The sequence below is a fragment of the Delphinus delphis genome, chromosome 17, assembly GCF_949987515.2.
Source record: "Delphinus delphis chromosome 17, mDelDel1.2, whole genome shotgun sequence".
Classification (NCBI taxonomy): domain Eukaryota; kingdom Metazoa; phylum Chordata; class Mammalia; order Artiodactyla; family Delphinidae; genus Delphinus; species Delphinus delphis.
Genome location: NC_082699.1, coordinates 67,034,162 through 67,047,728, shown reverse-complemented (window position 1 = coordinate 67,047,728; position 13,567 = coordinate 67,034,162). Strand labels below are relative to the sequence as shown.

The 13,567-nt window shown below is 43.4% G+C and overlaps 1 protein-coding gene across 3 annotated transcripts in view; it reads left to right on the top strand.

Moving 5' to 3' along the window:
* Positions 1-13,567, top strand: part of LRATD2 (LRAT domain containing 2) — a 322,259-nt gene that overhangs the window by 140,880 nt on the left and 167,812 nt on the right. Inside the window, exon 5 of one of the 3 annotated variants that reach the window (XR_009516653.1) lies at positions 2,271-2,344. The exons of the other annotated variants lie outside the window; for them this stretch is intronic. The gene's annotated coding sequence lies outside the window, so the exon portion shown is untranslated. Of the gene's footprint in view, positions 1-2,270; positions 2,345-13,567 lie in introns of those variants that run through there. 3 annotated transcript variants of the gene reach the window in all.

Below are 13,567 nucleotides of genomic sequence, written 5' to 3'. Positions count from 1 at the left end.
AGATTGGAGAGGCTCTCATCATGAAGTTGTAGGACATGAAATCATCAGTGGAGTTTGCTGATCAAAATTCTCTCTGAGAAGGAAGTGCAATAAGCCCAAGAGGGAAACCAGAATGTCACACAGAAAACAAAGGGCTATAAGTAGATATTTGATTTAAGATGATGGAGCCACATTGGCAGCACCATGGAGATGCATGAAGGAGAGGAGGTTGAGTAGGTTTGGAGCAATGTCTGCCAGTAAGTCTTGTTGTCTGTCTCTCAAAGTTATTGTTCCCTGCAACGTGGAGTGAAGACATGGTGTCTTTTGGAGGACTAGTAATGAGGCAGATGCTTTTGGAATATTTTTATTATTATTTTTTCCTAATATATCAGAATATTTTGAATAGTGGTCTCAAAGAGGTGACCTACCAGTGAATTAACCATGCTGCAGGTTAATCTTTCATTCTGTCAACGTGATAGATAGAAAGAAAGAAAGAAAGAAAGAAAGAAAGAAAGAAAGAAAGAAAGAAAGAAAGAAAGAGAAAGAAAGATAGAAAGAAAGAAGCAAAGAAAAGAAAAGAAAAGGAAGGAAGGAGGAAAGGAAGAAAGAAAGGGAGGGAGGGAGGGAAAGGAAGGAGTGGAGGGAGTAGAGGGGAGGGAGTGGAAGGAAGAAAGGAAGGAAGGGAGGAAGGAAAAGGAAGAAGGAAAGAAAGGGAAAGAAAGAAAGAGAAGGAGGGAAAGGAGGGAGGGGAGGGGAGGGAGGGAGGGAAGGAAGAGAAAGGAAGAAGGAAAAACAGAAGGAAAGAAAGAAAGAGAAAAAGAAAGAAAAAGAGAAAGAAAGAAAGAAAGGGAAAAAGAAAGAGAGAAAGGAGGGAAGTAGGGAAGGAGTGAGGGGGAGAAGAAGAGGAGAGAGGGGAGAAGAGAGGGAGGTTGTGAAAGTTGACAGGTCACACAATTTTGGTTCCACAAACCCCAGCCCTCTCTGTCTCTATTATTATACCTGGCCTCAGTCACGCATTTATGTGACTAGCCAGACTCTGTAAGCATTTCAGTTTTTTACTCCTCTGGTCTCAGATTTCATCATTACCTCCCAGATGTTTAGCATTAGAAAAATTCCTAAAATCATACTATGCCTTGGTCTGTCCACAAAGCTGGCCGAGATTTCATTTACTACACAAAGAGAAACCTTAGCATTTAGATCGCTTTTCATGAGAGGTGTGGGAAGCCAGCCAATTGCTTTATGGTCACTTTAAATAAAGGATCATACAATGAATATTAGATGAATAACCACAAGCATCATCTAGCCCAGTGGTAGCTTCCTCTTAGAATTATCTGGGAGCTTTTGAAAAACACCCTTCCTCCAACCCTACCTCCAGAAGTTCTGATTTAATTGGGCAGGAGTGGGCCTGGGAATCTGTATTTTTAAAGCTCCCAGATGGTCATAGCTGCAGCCAAGGCTGAAAACCTTGATCTAGTCTGTCTTCCTCATTCTCAGAATAGGAAAGTGAAGGTCAGAGAGGCATAAAGTTTGCCCAAAACATATTTGCTATCTGTATGTGTTTCTACATCTTTTGCATTCTCCTCTCCAACCAGGGCTAAATATGCATCAGAAAAGATAAGAGGGAAACCCAAGAAGTGTGCTAGGAGCGTTTCTAGCTCTTGTTGGCAGAAAGACCTGTTGGTTGGCAGTTTCTGGAGGGAACCAGGCTCTCCTGATTTTCGCAGCTGAGTAGAGGACTGTGGGTCCTCCAGTTCCCAGAAACATCCCACGGCCATGGTGGGTGGCTTGCAATGCTGTCTTAGCTTGAGAAACACCTTCTTTTGCTTGCTTTGTTTGAGTCCAGTATTTTCTCTGCTTTGAATTTCAGGCATATCAGCATTATCTAAGGCACGGATGGGGATTTGCTTGGAAGGATGTAGAGATATCTGTTCTTATTGAAAAAATAAAATTCAGTCGGTCATTATAGTGATGTTTATAGGAAAGGAAACACCAGCCAAATTCCTGTTGAGCAAAACAGTAGCCTGGAGATGTGTGATGGGGAACATGGTGACCCGCGTTTATAAGAGGGACCAGTGCCTGGTGGTTGCTTGACTCAGTTGCGGGGGACAGTAGAGGAATCAGACTTCCTCAATCCCAGCTTTGCCAACTATACATTCTGCAAACAGGCAAGCGCTCAAGCCCACACACAGAGCTAAGGCCCTGAAAACACGCAACCCCACAGTATCCCACCTCTTCCAAATATTTCAGAGGTGTCAGGCACTTTATGTGTCTCTTTTCATTTATTCCCATAGTGTCCCACGTGTGAAGTTGATATTCAAGTCCACATTTTGTGAGAGCATAAACTGAGGATCAGAAAGATGAGGAGCCCTCTCCAAAAACCGCATGGCGAGGAGCTAGCAGAGGTAGGGCTCACAGCCAGTATTCTTTTAACTAGAGATGAACATGTTTACCTGTACGCTTCATGGGCTTTTATTGAACACTTGCTTGTGCTTGGAAAGTGGGTTTTGGTTCTTTGGAAAGAGCTGGCCTTGGTAGGATTAATCAAGAAATTGATTTATTCTAGTTCCATATTGTCCTCAAATGCACTCTCAGGATGTTCATTCCCATCTTTGACCACACTTCAGGCAGATCACATGGCTTTTCTCACCTGTTTCTAGTTACTTTCAATTATTATGAGTCTCACTTTCAGATATGATAAATAAAAACATTTAATCTCTGATTCAGTTTAGTACTTTTCCCCTCCTCATCCCTTCCAAACCCCTTGGTCCTGCCCCTCTCCACCCCAGCTCAGGTCAGACTCACATTTTTATAATCTGCAAAGTGGGAGGGGTATTCGCTTTGTATCCTACTTGCTCATTTTCTCCTCCTGTTCATTTGCTCTTTCTCCCCTCCTCCCCCACACCCCATGCTGCTTCTGCTTTCCCCAGGATCAGCTCAAGGAGAAAACTGAGAAATTAAAATCTAAAAATCGTTTTACATGACTGATGCTCTCAGACCTGACACCTGTGCCGTCTTTCTGGCAGACACCCAAGTGCTGGTGTTGCTCCTCTTGGGGGACAAGGTAGGTTCTTTGGAGGCACCCCTATGTTTGATGAATCACCAGGAAGACATACAGGACTCAGCTGGTATTGGCACCCACAGCTATACTTTACCATGGCAGAAGGATACAGAGCAAGATCAGCAGAGGGAAAGACACATGGGGCAAAGTTGGGGAAACCAGGCACAAGCTTCCAAAAGTCCTTCCCAGTGGAGTCTGTGAAATCCTTCCCAGTGGAGTGTATGAAATTTTGCCAACTAGGGAAGTGTATTGGAGACCATGCACCCAGAGTTTTTATAGAAGGCTGGTCGGTAGGCAGTCTCTGCCTGGCACGTACCAAATTCTAGACTCCCAGAAGGAAAGCAGGTGTTGAGTATAAACAGTATACTGTATATATTTTGTACAGACAATTTAGGCAGAGGGAGCCAGAACTGTTATCAGTTCTTGGAACACTGGGAACACTCCGAGTTCCTAGACACAGTCACGGCCAGTCAAGGGCTGACCTTGTAAGCAGGTCTTTCATAGGAGAGCAGTCAGATCTGCTATGTTAATCTTTTCTGCACACACCCCCCTCCCTTCAAGGCGCTCTCATGCTGCACTGTTCACCAGTCCTCTCTCACTATAATGGTGAACCCCAACTCTCAGCACAATTCTAGCCTCTTCCTCCTGGGAAACCGCAGCCCAGGCAGGCTGCCTCTCAGTTCATGGAGACAGTGACATCTTTGTCTGTGAACTCTGGAGTTCCAGGCCTCTCCTGCTGCAGCTTCTAGCTCTGGTGGCAGCTCTAGCCAGCCCTATGCCAGAGTAAGAACCAGACAACTTACTCTGTCCCACCAAACTCTAAGACATACCTGTTATATCCTTTCAAGAATTTTCTCACTACTCTGCACCCCTGTTGATCTTGGAGACCACTGGAGTTCGCTTTCTAGGCTTGGCAGGGAAGACTTTTCCCTATGTTCTCAACAATGTTCTGCAAAGAAAGCTCTCCTGAAAAAATCTCTAGGCTGCTCTTATGTGAAGAATGGAGGTGGGTGATGGGCTAAAGGATTCAGGAAGGGATTTGGCCACTTCTTAGCCTCTTCGCTGATGTGTACGGCTCCTCTTTTCAGAATTCGCCAGTATTTGCTCTTTATTGTTTAGAGCTTTGGGTTTCTGCCAAAATTCTGAGAAACAGGAAGAGTCCCAACTGGCATTGTGTCACTTGATTCCTATTTTCATATCTTTCATTCCATTCCACGGCCACTGCTCTGGTTCAGGCTTGATCACCTCCCAGCTTACCTGGACATTTGTAGCCTTTCTGTTTCTTTCACTTACATTCTCTCTTCCATGCAGTCTTCAGAGTTATCTTTCTAATATGCTTTGATCTCACCATTCACCTGCTTTTTTTTTTTTTAACATCTTTATTGGAGTATAATTGCTTTACAATGGTATGTTAGTTTCAGCTTCACAACAAAATGAATCAGTTATATATATACATATATTCCCATATCTCCTCCCGCTTGCGTCTCCCTCCCTCCCACCCTCCCTATCCCACCCCTCCAGGCGGTCACAAAGCACCGAGCTGATCTCCCTGTGCTATGTGGCTGCCTCCCACCAGCTATCTACCTTACGTTTGGTAGTGTATATATGTCCATGCCTCTTTATCGCTTTGTCACCGTTTACCCTTCCCCCTCCCCATAGCCTCAAGTCCATTCTCTAGTAAGTCTGTGTCTTTATTCCTGTTTCACCCCTAGGTTTTTCATGACATTTTTTTTTTTTCTTAAATTCCATATATATGTGTTAGCATACAGTATTTGTCTCTCTCTTTCTGACTTACTTCACTCTGTATGACAGACTCTAGGTCTATCCACCTCATTACAAATAGCTCACCTGCTTAATCTCTGCTGGCTGTCCTGAGGCCACGGGAATGTCCACACTCCTTAACATGGCTCAGAAAAGCCCTTCAGAGCCTGGCCTCACCTGCCTTTCCAGTTCCATTTCCGGTCATTTCTGGTTTGCCTCCAAAATTCTTGTTTCATTTGTGTTGACCTCTTTCTTTTTCTAGACCTTTGCTCATGCTGTTTCTTCTGTTTGTCTGCACGGGGAACTTCTACCCACTCCTCAATGGCCCCAGATAGAATGATCCACTTCCCTTGCTGTGCCTCATAGCACTTTGTGCACCCCAGCACCACCTATTACTGGCTAGGTGACCTTGGGCAAAATCACTTAACTTCTTTGTGCCTCAGCTTTCTCATCTGTAAAATGGGGAAGATAATATTACCTACCTCATGGGGGAGTTAGGAGGACTACACTAAATAAGTAAATATTATAAAACATTGAAAACTCTGCCTGGCAAAGCTCATACTCTGCGATATTTGTTATAAAAATAAATGCCTCAAATTTACATGTTTTAAGATCTATGTCCCCCTTCAATGAACTTTGTGAGGGAAAGGGGTCTTCCTTATCTATTGATATTTTTGCCTGCCCAGTGATAAAGATATACAGAAGGTGCTCAGTAAATATCTGGGAAGAAATATTATGGATTAAATGATATGGTGTCTGAGATTTTCCTTAAAGTAGCACAGGAGGAAGAGGAGTGAGTGCAGGTAGAGATAGAAAAAGATTGGATAATTGTTGAAAGTGGTTATGAATACATGGGAATTCGTTAGGTTATTCTATTTTTATACATGTTAGAAATTTTTCATAATACAAAGTTAATTAGCAAAAAGGAACATTTAAAAATCTGTTGAAAGAATTAGTGAATTAAAGCTAATATTCTCTATTTCTTTGATCCCTCTCTTTCTGTACTTCTATTTTAGAAGTTAGCTTCAAGCTCTGATTTTGCAGGGAAAGAGGAAAGTGGGAGGATGGGGTAGCCAGGAATCTTTGCTTTCCTCTGTATGGAATGTTCATTTTTCCCCTCCATCTTGGAGCCAGAAATTGCACTGCCAAGTCTGTTTGGAAATGTTCTTTCTCTATACAACAGGTTGCTCTCTTACTTGAAATGAGATAGCTATCATTCTTGAGTCATTTATGAAAGTTTTGTTAGGAATTTGTGGGTTTTTCTTTTCTTCATATTTGGTCAGAGTCACCCAGTCACCTTGCAGCGTCCCAGTCTGACAACTGATTACATCATTTCAAAAGCCTTACATTTCCTGATTTGCATTTTCTGCTGTCTGCAAAGGATGCGGCTGGCCTCTGGAAGGGGCAGTTCTATAGACTACAATCTGTCCCCAGTGTTGGCAGCAGGCTGACAGCCAAGTCTGGCTGCAGGAGACCCCAGGTACCTACTGCTGTCCATCAAGGATGGGAAAGGGCCACCTCAAGTGTTGAAATGGGGCTGGGTGTTGTCAAATTCCTTTGTAACCATGTCAGTAGGAGGCTTTTTTCTACTCTCCTGGAGAATAGCAATGAACTACTGTGCACTTAGAAGAGTGTTTAACAGAGATGGAAGCAAATTCATTGAGCGCCTGCTAAGTATCCAGAACTGTTCTAAATGCTCTGCATACCTTTCTTTATTTCATCCTCACAGCAACTTTCAGACATATTTAATTCCTAAATTGCAGATTAGGACTGAAGCTCAGAGAGGTTAAGTAACTTTGCTTTCTTCTAAGTAACGAATCTGGGATTAGAACCCAGTTCTGGTTTCCATGCTTGAGTCCTTTCCATGGTGATTCCACTGCTTTCCACCAATTTCTAATATCCAAAGGGAGCACAGGGGCTCTCTCCAGCACAGTGGGGGAGGGGAGGAAGGGAGAGCAGATGGGGCTCTGTATCCCCCAACTTGGTTCAACAATATTGGCTTCATTTTCATTACTTCTTCTCACGTACCAATAATTACTAATATTTAGTGGGTAGCTGTAAGTGTCAGGCATTGTGATTAGCAGTTTCCATCACTGTGCTATTTAGCGCTCACAACAGCCCTGAGAAATGGATTGCATCATAATCCTTCATGTGTCCGCGAAGAGACTGAGGCACAGAGAGCCTAGAAACTTGCCAAAGATATAACAGTGCAGTCTGACTTGAGAGCCCGGTACACCAGATCCCATCAGGTTTGACTTAAAGAAGCAGTTAAGTTGGCACTATTTCATGCTTCCTCACTCAGCAGTCCCACCCTTTCCTCCTTCCCTTCCTCCCTTCTCCTTCCTCCATCCCTTGCTTCCTTCCCTCCATTCATTCTGAACCAAGTAGACTCTGGGCATAAGAAAATGAAACTGAAAAGACAGAGTTTTTACCTAAGGAGGATCTTAGGGTCTGGAAGAAAAAAACCATATATGTGAGGCAAAATGTGAAAGAAGAGCCACATTACCCAGGCCCAGAAAAGAAAGAGAGGATGCTTTACAATCTGGCAGACAGGTCAAGAGGTGTTAAAAGACTTCCTGAGATCATCCCTCAGGGGCAGATCTGAAACTCACCCCCTGAACTTCTAATTACCAGTCGCTTCCCTTTCCCATCCCTTGGCTGTGTCCCCAGGGGTATGGCTGAGTTCAGCTCCGAGTTCCAAGGGTGACCCCGACAGAAGGAACTTGCTGGTGCTGTGGAGCACTTTTCTTCACCCATTCACTTCCTCAGGCTCTATTTTGGATTTTTGCTTGGTTTGTGAAGAAGCGGCTTCATTTCCCCCTATGTTTTTAATGACATGGTGCTCAGAATGCTGGGTCAGTATTTCTGTCTCCCATTGTTCTGCATAAATGTCACTACCTGTCACCAGGTGTTATTTTGTTTAGGGCAGTTTTGCAGCTAATGGAGGCTTCTGTCCTTGTTTAAATGACTTGTTTTGTTTTGCTTTTAATCAGAGTGTTGGGGTATTTCCTCTCTCTCTGTCTCTCATCTTCTCTTTCTTAGATGCCTATGTTTGAACCCAGGTGTCTTTGCTAACAAAAGAAAAGTTATTATAGATAAAGAAGGTAGCAAGCATGATTAGACTTTCTCATTCTGGAACTCTCTTGGGAAGCAAACCCTTGGCATTGCACCGTGACCAGACTTACAGCTTACTGTGTACCAGGAGCAGCTGCCACCCAGTTCCCTGGGGGCGGGTGGAGTTTCCTGGAGAAGAAAGTCCTAAGGGATTCATCCTGATGGCACGCCTGAGGTGGGATTGGAAAGCCACCCCTCCGCACCACAACCCAGCTTCTGCTTTGCAATCTTGAAGTTTGCTTTGCTGTGTAAGTCACATGTGGTGAATGCAGCCCAAGCCCTCCCAATTCTGTCATCTGAAGGTATCAGGTATCAGGGTTTCCTGAGCCAATTCTGACTTACACTGGTCACCAGTGGGGTAGGAGTCCCCTCTCTACAGTCAGAGGGCATATAGAAGACTTCTGCTGACCAGAGCCGATGTCAGAGGGGAACTTACTAGACCAGAGTCACCCCTCACACCCTGAGGAACTGTCTGGGCTCCTGTGTTCTAAGTCCCCGCTAGGACGCACCCCTCCGTAGACTCTCTGCTTCCCGAGTCTTGCCCCTGACCCCGTCCCACCAACACCCCCTCCAGTGCAGCCCTTCTGGATGCCCCTCCCTTGCAGCCCTGCACTCCAGAGGGATAGCCATTGTCCTCTCCAGGATATCTGTCGTCAAAAAAAATGTGATTTTTGTCTTCCCAAATCTAACTCTGCCTAAAGGAGGCATGGCTAAATCAGAATGAACTCATGCATGTCCTCTCATTTTGCTAATAGAAAACTGGACCTATTAGGAAAATAGGTTTCATTGCAGCCATCCCTAAACCACTTACCAGCCCTTCTGGTGCTCAGCCTTGTCTCCCAGTTCTTGGGTGGAGCAAAACCTTCACTGAAATGGGAAGTAAATACAAGGCAAGTAGGGTTGAGGCATCTTTAAGGCTGTGATATAATTGTTGTTGGTTCAGTGTGGACTCCTACTGAGGCCTGCTTCACTGAAAAGAGCTTTGTCCTGTTTACGTCCTGCAGTCTCCTTTTTACAGTCAAACAATAGGCATCCTAACAGAGCTGAGTTACCAAAGGCAGTCACTGACTGTTTACTCGCCTTCCAGGAGACAGAACAAGGGAAAAGGGCTCCTATGTTCCAGCATCAAAGACTGAGGCTTTGCTTACTGAGATTATGAGGTGCTCTCAGGCAGGAAATGAGTCATTCATTTGTCTGGATCTCTCCTTTACATCTAGAATAGTACCAACACTTAGTAAATGCTCAATAAATATCTTTTGAAGGGACTAATGCATAAACATCTGGTGCTTCCAATACCACTAGTGCTAATAAAAACTGTTGCAGAACATCCTGTGAACTAAAAGAACCTAGCAGTGTTATTAAGTAGTTATTTTTCTTCCCATTTTATTTAGGAGATACCTGAAATGGTTAAGTAACCTGTTCAAGAGCACAAAGCTTGTAAAAGGCAGAGTCAGGATTTGAACTCAGGTCTGTCCCTTTCCATGAGATGGTGAGTTTGGTGCATGTCACTGTCAAGTGCTATGGCACTGACATCATGCAAATAGCTGTAGAAACACAAAGGGAGTCCCTTCTTATTCTTCCTGGTAGCATTAGAATGGGCTTCACAAAGAAAACGCTAAGTGATTTGTGATTTGAATATTGAGATTTGTTCTGCAGTGTAGAGAAGGGCAGGGGAGCATTCAAGCTGGACAACACGGCATATGCAAAGGCAGAGCATGGCGAGGAAGGAGAAAGACTGTGTGGCTGCAGTGGGGCGGGGGGAAGAGGTTCCAAGTGGAACAGGTAAGAGGCTGGGGGAAGATGCACTTAGCGAGGTTAGCTGTAGCCAGAGTGTAGGTGAGGCGGGATTCGATCTGACCAGGACACCTCCTGGAGAATTCCATAATAAGTTATCTGCATTCCATGATAAGTTCCAGTTAACTCTGGAACACAAATTTGTCTTCCCAGAGTTTGGCAATGGAAAAAATCTTCCTGGAAGAATTTTTACTGGAAGGGAGACCTCCCCCCTTTGCCACTAGCACCGTAGATGTGTAACTCCCAGCAGTGCACATTCTAGAAGAAAGTATGAGTTCAGTTCTCTTAAGGAACTTAAAACAATGCAACCAGTTGGACCCTTAAGTCTTTGGGTTTCCTGCTTATAAAAGTTCTGCCTTTTGATGCCCCCATTGTTAGTTGCAGCTGAACGGTTTGTGTAATTTAATGGCCCTTTTCTCGTCTCTGCAGATTGAGGGAGCACCACGAAGGAACCCTTTGGGATGTGAAGTCATAAACTTGACATTTCTAGCAACAGATTTGTATTTATGGCATGCTGGTCGATAGTGAGGCAATGGCTTGGCTACAGGGACTGTCCCATGTGCCTACTTCCTTGTCATCTAAGTAGATCTGTATCACTGTTTGGGATCATCAAACTCTGCTGCACATCTTCCAACCAATGGTCAGAGACCTTTGCTATGAAATAGAGCTTAACTTTGCTGATAAAATGTGGCCATAATATATTAAGGTAACCTAGAAATCCTCTAAGCCTAGCCCTCATTTTACAGAGGAAGAAAACAAGGTTCAGAGAGGTGAGGTTGCATGCGCAAGGTCACACAGGGGCTCTGCCCTGTCCAGTGCAGTAGCCACGCACCACACCTGGCTAGGAAGCGCTTGAAATGGGGCCAGTCTGACTGGGGTGTGCTATTGCCATGAAAGGCACAGGGGATTTCATTGACCTCGTGTGACTATAAAATAACTGATTGATATTTGTATATTGATTATACGTTGGAATGATAATGTTTTGGATACATTAGGTTAAATAAGGTGTATTATTAAAAATAATGTCACTTTTCCTTCTTTACTTTTTTCATGTGGCTATTAGAAAATGTAAAATGACATATGTGACCCGAATTATATTTTTATTGGACAGAGTGCTTCTAAGGCTTGATTGGAACACAGGTCTTTTGACTTTGATGTTAATCTGGAATGGGGTGGGGGGTTTTGGCTGGATCGGAGTAAGCCAAAGGCAAGGAGACAGGTTAGGCGGCTACTGCACCAGGCACACAGGGGTGAGGGCTGTGGGTGCTCACTGTTAGTCACTGAAACAAGTTCCTACCATTCTGCCAGTTTCCCCTCATACCTCCCCTCCCTCCGCTGCTCCTTTTCTAATTATCCAGAGCCCTGAAGCTTGCTTTCTCTTTCTGTGTCACTCCAGGCGTGGGAGATGCAAAACAGCCAGTCTCAACATTGATCTGTTTCTACCACCTTCCCGTCTGCTTCGATTTGTGGCTGCTCCCTTACGCCCTCCCTGTGGTTCTGCAACTTCTTTAAACAACTTTTCCCTCCTCTTCCCTACAACACTTTTACTCAGAGAGCATTTCTTTTTTCTTTTTTTTTTAATATTTATTTATTTGGTTGTGCTGGGTCTTAGTTGTGGCAGGCGGGCTCCTTAGTTGTGGCATATGAACTCTTAGTTGTGGCATGCGTATGGGATCTAGTTCCTGGACCAGGCATTGAACCTGGGCCCCCTGCATTGGGAGCGTGGAGTCTTAACCACTGTGACACCAGCGAAGTCCCTAGAAATCATTTCTAAACAGCACTTTACTTTGAAAAAAGGTAGAATGAGCACTTAGTAAAGGAATGAGAACCTTTACTTCATTCCCTTCCTCACAATATCTTAACCCCAGCTATGGAAATCTGGGTTCCAAAAATGCAGAGGAGTTTGTGGAAGGAATGATCAGGCTGGTTATGGAAAACAGCTCTACTAGCTTTGAGTATTTGTGTTGAATATTAAGCAATCTGTTCCTCTGCTGGCACCAGATCCTCTCTATGGAAGAGTTCTAGGCTCAACTTCTACAAACAGGAAATAGGAACTCTTCATTCATTTATTCATTCATTCGATAAGCGTTTAGAAAGCATCTACAGTTTTCCAGGCACTGTGTTGGGCTCTGGAGCTACAATGGTACTTGCGGCAAACATGGTCTTTTACCAGATAGAGGTAAAAGATGCAAATCAATGGGTCAGGGGTGGCTGGTGGCTGTCAGGTCCCGCAGACCCTGGTGGCCTCAACACAGGCTGGCAGCTCACCTCCCTGACCAGGGTGAAGTTGCTGGTAGAAATACGACCCAGCGGAAACCTGGAGTCCTATGCCAGTTTGAACACTGAATAACTATTTTTGAGTTCATTGAGAATTTTGAGGACTGTTGTTTAGACTCAGCTCCCTCTATCCCATTTTTTCTAATATTCTGGTCACCCCTGGCCTCCTGGACTAAGGTTATCTCCTCTGGATTCATTGATGCAAGAAGCACACACTTCCCATTCCCCTATTTCATCAATGTCCCTACGTGCTCTTCTGCACTCTGTCACTCTACAAGGGGGCAGGTCCTCCTCCTGCACCTCTGCACGGTATCTCAGGATTAGGTTCAGCCTAATCCTGGGGGGTGTTGAGGCTTCTTGTCTCCATGACGGTGTTTATAAATCATTGCTTTTGTTTTTCCTTTAAACTTCCTTTTCAAATGGAAAGATATATATATATATATATAAAGGTACAGAAATACATGTATGGTTTAAACAATTATATAGTGAACACCTAGGAAAACACTGCACAGGTCAAGAACGAGATCACTGCCAGAACCCAAGAAGTCCCTCTGCACCCCTGACTAGTCACAGGTCCCTGCCTCCCCCACAGGGAGAACCCAGTATTATGGCATTTTGTATAATCCCTACTTTTTTAAGAAAAATAATCGTCCATTTTTATATGTATCCCAAAAGAAAATAGATTAATTTTGCCTTTCTTGAACTTTATATAAATGAAATCATATTGTATGTATTCTTTTGTGTCTGATTCAATACCCTGTTTGTGTGGGTCATTCATGTTGTTACCTGTTTCCGTAGTTTATTCATTTTTATTACTATATACAATGACCATTATTCTTATTCTCTCTTGGAACCCTGCCCTCCTGCTTTGAGCTCAATGACCTCAGGCTGCTTCGGTCTCATAGTCCTCACACGCACCACAGGCACTGTCCTCATCCTGGATAATACTTTACAAACTCTTTTATTATGAAAAATTTCAAACATATACAAATTTGGGAGAACAGATTATATCCAGCACTCTTACACCTTTTACCCAGCACCCAACTCTACCAATTACCAATTCATGGTAAAACTATTGTAACTATATCTCCATGCAGTCCCCTGCTCATTTATTTTGAGACAACTCCCAATGATCATATTATTTCTTTCATAAATACTTTAATGTTTTTCTCAAAAAGTTAAGAATTCTTTTTAAAAACATAATGCCATAGTATTATCATACATGGAATAAAATCAACAGTACTTTCTGAATATTAAAAAAGTCAAGCTGATATTCACATTTTACTCTTATCTTAATTTTTTTTCATACTCTGAATTAGGATTAAAGTAAGATGCATAAATTGCAATGCAATGGTTTGTATTTCTCTTAAATAGCTTAAGTCTATAGATTCCCCATTCTTCTTCCTTGTTCCTTCTCTTTCTCTTTCATGATCTTGATCTCTCTTGACCCTCACTATTTAGTTCTTAAAGAAACCAAATCATTAGTCTCTAGAGTTCCTCTCAGTTTGGATTTTTCTGTCGTTTAACATGTTCTTCTGTCCCTCATGTTTCCTTTACATTGGTGGTTGGTTTTAGAGCTTTGTT